Consider the following 6,000-nt stretch of genomic DNA (forward strand, 5'->3'; position numbering starts at 1 on the left):
AAAAGGACCTGAAGAAAACGCTGTGGGGAGCATTTGACTGTAGTATGGTTTGATAGTAAATGTAGTTCTCAGCCTAGAAGGTCTTAGGTGGGTTTTTCAAAAACAAAAAGATATTGATAAACTGAAGAAAGTTTCAAGAACAACTTCTTAAGGGAAAAATATAATAATCTATAAATATTTGAAGTGTGTAAAGCCATCAAGGGAAAAGGATATAACTAGAAATAATGGAAAGAAAAAGCTTAAACTCAATAGAGTATCAGGAAAATCTTCATGACAGTGAGATGTATTAGCCTGTGAAATAGTCTCCCAAGGAGAGATATGGAAGCTTTCACTTGGGATTTTAAAAACTAGAGTTGACATAACACTAAAAAATGTTCTCTATGAAATAATCCTACATTGGCAGAAAAATGGACTGAATTATCTATTATGTCTTTTCTCTTTCTGAGTTTCTTCAGCCCTTTGATTGTTTGCAAGCACACCCTGAACAGACAAAGGTTATCAGAAAGGATCTTCTTCAGTTAATATGATGAACAATGAGATTACAAAGGTGATCACTGTGAAAGCCTATTGCAAAGCATCTCTTCAAATGCTGAAAAGCAGATGTTTTTCATATGATGGAAGTTTTTCCCAAGAGCTGCCAAATATTAACTTAGTCCACCAGTTTTCAAGTACATGCTTAATTTTAAGAATGTCCTTATTTCCCTTAATTTAAAGAGAACCCAAACCTATGGTCTGAAATAAACTTAGAAGAAAAGGGCTTCCCAAGTGTCTTTGAAAATTTCCACTCTCAACACAAACCTGGCAAATGTACGCATAATCAAATTTAAACAAACACTAATGTTTGTTACACATGTATTAACACCTTTCAAGCCTCTGCTGACAAGGACAGGCTACGTTGAATCAGAGCTACTGTCTTGATCACTGGTCAAAACCACACACCTTCCTGCACTAATTCCTATTTAGTTTAACCCACTTGACACTGTGAACAGTGTTAATGAACATTACAGTCTGTCATATTGACTTGTACACAATAAAAGCAGATGCTGAACTTAATTTGGAAAGTATACTCTGAATTATATTCTGCATGTCCATCTTGAAATCATCCTGTCTTATTATACATTTATATCACTACTAATATTAATATTTAGCACATAGTGTATTTCATTCACCGCTCCAGATCACTGGTGAGTAGTTAAATATTAGGGCCATAGGAATAATTAATTTCCTGGGTCAGTGGCTGAGAATGAAAATTATTTTTAAAAAAGTAAGCAGTAAATATAACCTACAGCATTTTATTTTTTTCAACTTTTTCCCGACAAAACAAAACTTCAGGACTATTCCATTTTGGATCAAAAAGGGTTGTTTCTCTTTCTTTTTGGTGACTGGTGAAGGGCTGATCCAACAGCAACAGATACAGGAGAATATTGCAAGAGCCTCTCTCAGTCCAGCAGCTTGAGCCCCCTCGGTAAGGTTTGCCTTTTATGCAGCAGCAAGGCATGAAGGAAGACTGGATGAGCCTGTACCATTCACTGCAGCTGCTGTCCTGGGTGGGAGGGGAGACTCTGGCTGCAGAGGAACCATCAGTGTGCAGCCCAATGCTGCCTGGCAGCGCCAGCCGAGGGCACAGACCTTGCATTGTGCAGATGTGCTACATCAGTGCCTAGCTGTGACCCTGCTGGCACCGCCACGGACATGGTCGCTGAGCGGACACTGCTGGCACCTGCCACACAACCCCTGAGCGAATGGAAAGCCAGGGCTTTGCTTCCCTTCGGAAAATACCTGCAGAACTTAGCAAGAATAAAGCAGTGGGGATGAACAGACTCTCTGAGCACTTGGAGACTGCATTAGAAAATGTTAGCCTATCAGAACCCTCACGGAATTTTATTAGTTCTACAGCAGAAATACAATTCTTATTAAATACTTTCACACCAATAAGTTGTAAACTATTTCCTCTTGGAACATTGCTGAAGGTAAATCAGGGCTGGTTTAGAAGGAACTCTCCGTTTATGTGCTTTAAATAACAATGTGCTATTCATGTATTTCTAAGAAATTCAGTCTGTACACCCATAGACCATACAATGTATAACCAAAGAATGAGAATACCAAGTATCTTGTTGCCCAAAAGTTGCATTTGCAAATATTAAGTAACTCTAGAGCACAGGTGCCGCTCACTCCCTTAGTCATATTTTAAATCCTCCACCCCTGTCACCAAGATTTTATCCCAAAATAACTCTCCAGTTTGGTAGAAATACAAAACCTCAGCGTGTTGAGGCAGCGCCGCTCTGTCCTGTCAGTCACAAGAGTTTCTTGTAAGCAGCAAGAGAGTGAAGGAGGAGAAGCATTTGCTCATGGGCTGCCCTCCCACCCATCCCACTGCCCCCTGGGCAGCCGGGTACCCCACTGCCCTGCTGGGACCTCTGGTCCCCTCCCTCCCCATGACTGGCCCCTCCCCACTCCCTTTCTCCTTCCCACCTTTTCTCCCCAAACTCCCTTTATTTTTCCCCTCTTATTATAAGATTTTTCATAGGTTTTTTTATTATTATTTCTTCTGTCTGAGCTTTACAGCTGGCACATCATCCCCTGCTGCACTAAATCAACACTTGTGAAAGCAGCAGCCTTCGACTGACTGACTAGTGCCGCTGCTCACAGAAGTGTCAATTTGGTACAGCAGGGGATGGGGTCACAGCTGCAGAAGGAGAAGAGAGGCCCTATTTTATGCTTTAAAATAGTAAAAATGTCAGAGGGGAGGGAAATCTATACAAAATATAAAAAGGTTGTAGAACAAAGGAAAAAAAAAAAAGAGGAGGAAGAAGGGGAAAAGGAGTTGGAAAGAAGGGAGAAAGATGAAAATGACACTGCACAGTGGAACAAAATCACTAGTGAGTAAGATACAGGATATTTGTAAGTGGGCACTTTCAAGTTAAAAACAAGTCACATGCTTATTGTAAAATAGAAGCCTCCTAGTAGTATCCTTCTGCTTTGGGGGGGGTGCACAAAGTCTGGCTCCTTAAACTTAAATTATTGTTTTAACTATGTCTATGATAGGTTGGGATAGGCTTCCTAAGCACAAATATTAGTCATAAATAGGAAATTATTTCACAGAACACTTGATTTTAAGAAGATATTTCAAGTAGAAGACTGAAAAACCTGCATTCATAAATTCAAATCAGCAAAAGTGAACAGAAATTCCATGTTCTGAAGTTTGGACATCACCAAATCAGACACTGTTTAGAGGCCCCCATTTGAAAGGAGGTGCCTATTATTTTGAAAGTAAAAATGAAAATAAACCAAAAGAATGTATAGACACAAAAGAAAAAAAAAAAAAAAATCACAAAACACCCCTTTGTCTTTCACATTACATAAATATGTAAATGCATCTAATGCATATTTCAAACACTATTAGCATTAATGTTTTGCTTTAAAGGATGCTCTTTGTTTCTTCCAATCTTTTTCTGGGAGCTGCTGCTTTACTTACTCTCTATTAATTTTCCAAAGTGTACTTGCAGTAAGCAAAAATGAATGAGGTATATAGCTGTAACATATTCACACAGCCAAGGTACTGCTAAAAAAAAAAAATAATCAAGCAAGTACACCATTTATTTATCTATTTCCACAGAAAGTGAAATGACCTCCCCTGCACTGTATTGCGCTTTGGCAAGCCACAGCATCCCAAGTGGAGCAGAGGCAGGTTTCCTGAAAAAGCAGTGCTCTCCTGCAGAATTACCTCCCTCATGTTTCTTCATATCCCTCTCAGCTGCACATGTGCCATGTGCAGAATTTTTTCCACCCATGAATTTTAGTGAAAATATAGAAAACTGCTGCTGGGTCAGCTCTGGGTAAAGAGAAGGCCTGGGAGAGCAGAGGTCCCACCTTTTCCTCAGTAGTTTATCAAGAACCACAAACAGCTCAGCTTATTGGAAACCCTGTGCTCAGGAATCCCTCTTGTTCCCTTTTCAGCCAAGAGAAAAGCTCTCACTGTGTGATACGGGATATTTAAGTAATATTTCAGGAACATAAGTCTCCAAAATTTACCTCTCTAGGTCACCTTATATATGCCTCAACAGTCTAATATTCTGTCTCCACTGCTTTTCCTTGCCAATGTCACCAATCCAGATATTATATGAAAAGAATAACAAAATTCAATAAACAAGTAGACAGAACTAAAAATCAGAAGACAAATAAAGAGCCTTTGAAAGGAAAACATTCAGACTAGATATTCCCTAACAAGACAATTCAGCTGTGCATCACTGTTGAATAAACAAGGCAAACCGGCCTCATGCACTTAACTAAAAAGTTTCAACAGTTTCTCTTTAAAAGATTTGCTGAGTTCATCAATTTGTCTGGCCCAATATTTAAGCTACTTCGACAACAGCAGGACTTGGTTTATAAGTCTCACAGTCACTGCTTGAGATGCCAATTGTAGGTTACCGCAGGGCTGCTATCCCTCCTTGCATTTCTGTTTTCAGTAAGGCAAGTCTCAGCTGCCCTGCTGCCCATTACCAGCTCTGCCAGGGTGGATATCCAACCCCTGTCTGCCTTTCTCCATTCTCTGAGCTCCTGGTCCCTAAACTGGCAGCAAACAGTGAATTTGTGCCTGACCAGAGCCAGGGGAGCCCAGCCAGCAGGTGACACCCAGCACAGCCATCTCCCTCAAGCTCTCCTCCCACAGACAGCTCCTGCCGGACTGCCCTGGGTGCATCCTGCAGGCTGTACTCTTATCCTGCAAGGTACACATAGCTATACCAGCAGATGGGCAATGAGTCGCCGTGTTCCTGAGAAGTTAAACATAGCCATGTAGACTTGAGAGACCCCAGTGCAGCTCGATGCCTGGAGCCTGTTCAGACTCCCAATATTTACAATAACTGTGACTCCAGTGGTTCCCCTGGATGTTCCTTCAAGTCCTTCTTCAACCAGGTGGCCTTTAACCAAATGAAGTTCTTCAGATTTGCTGTGAGGATTTTAAGGCACCTCTACTTCACCAGCAATACATATGGCAGGAACCAGGTGTACTGCAGGTGCGTGTTTTGGGGCTCATGGGAGAGTAGGGTGGAGGCTTCCCAGCTCAAGGTGCTGTGTGACCCAGGTGCGTCTGGATGTGGTAATCCAAAGGGGCCCTTCCTCAAGACTATGCTCCTACATTTTAGGGCTTCCTTTCTTTCTCCATGCATTCTGTGTCTTGATTCAATACACAGCCTATTGTTATACCTCTCTCCTCTTGTTCTGACCTTATCCAGCCCCTACACTATTCATAATGTGAGCTGTCAACATACTCCATAAAAAGTCAGATAACGAAAAAAGACACGTATTCTTCCCCAAGGAAAAATCTGGCATGAACAAGGAGTATGAGGTCTGTAACTGGTCTAAGAATATAGCTTCAGTCGTTTTTCAAAGACTTTTTGGAAGGATCATATCTGCAGGACAGATTTTAAATGTGGTTTCAAAACTCAAACACTTTAACACAAGAATTCATTACTCCACTTATGCCCGCATCATTTTGCAAAGTAAATTGCATTGCCCTTCAGCTCCCATCACTATTCTGTTGCCCATCCAGCACTTACCACTCTTTACTGATACTCTCATTTGACTCCATGCTTCATGTTCGTAGTAAGTCCTGAAAGGATGCAAACATTATTTTCTTCTTAATTTGTTAAATTAAAACACAAATAAAAAAAAAGGCCATAAAAAACTCCAACTTCCAACTACATCAATATTGAAGTCAATATTCAACAATGTCTACTAGCTTAGGTATGTGGCCTTGTTTCTCTCTAGTGGTTAGATTAGCAATACAAATAGCAGGCTAATTATGAAATAAAGAACACCTTTGGTTGGTTGATAAAGCCATTGGGTGATAAAGAAGCCATGTTTAGGTTCTAGCAAGATTAACGTTATGTCATCTCACTATATTATACCAACATATTGAATTACCAGTCTAATTGTATAGCATTCTTCAGGCTTGTTCTAACCATATGGAAAAAGACCCCCTGGATCAAGAACAGTTTT

Source organism: Tyto alba, unplaced genomic scaffold, assembly GCF_018691265.1.
Source record: "Tyto alba isolate M040663 unplaced genomic scaffold, T.alba_DEE_v4.0 Super-Scaffold_1000006, whole genome shotgun sequence".
NCBI lineage: Eukaryota > Metazoa > Chordata > Aves > Strigiformes > Tytonidae > Tyto > Tyto alba.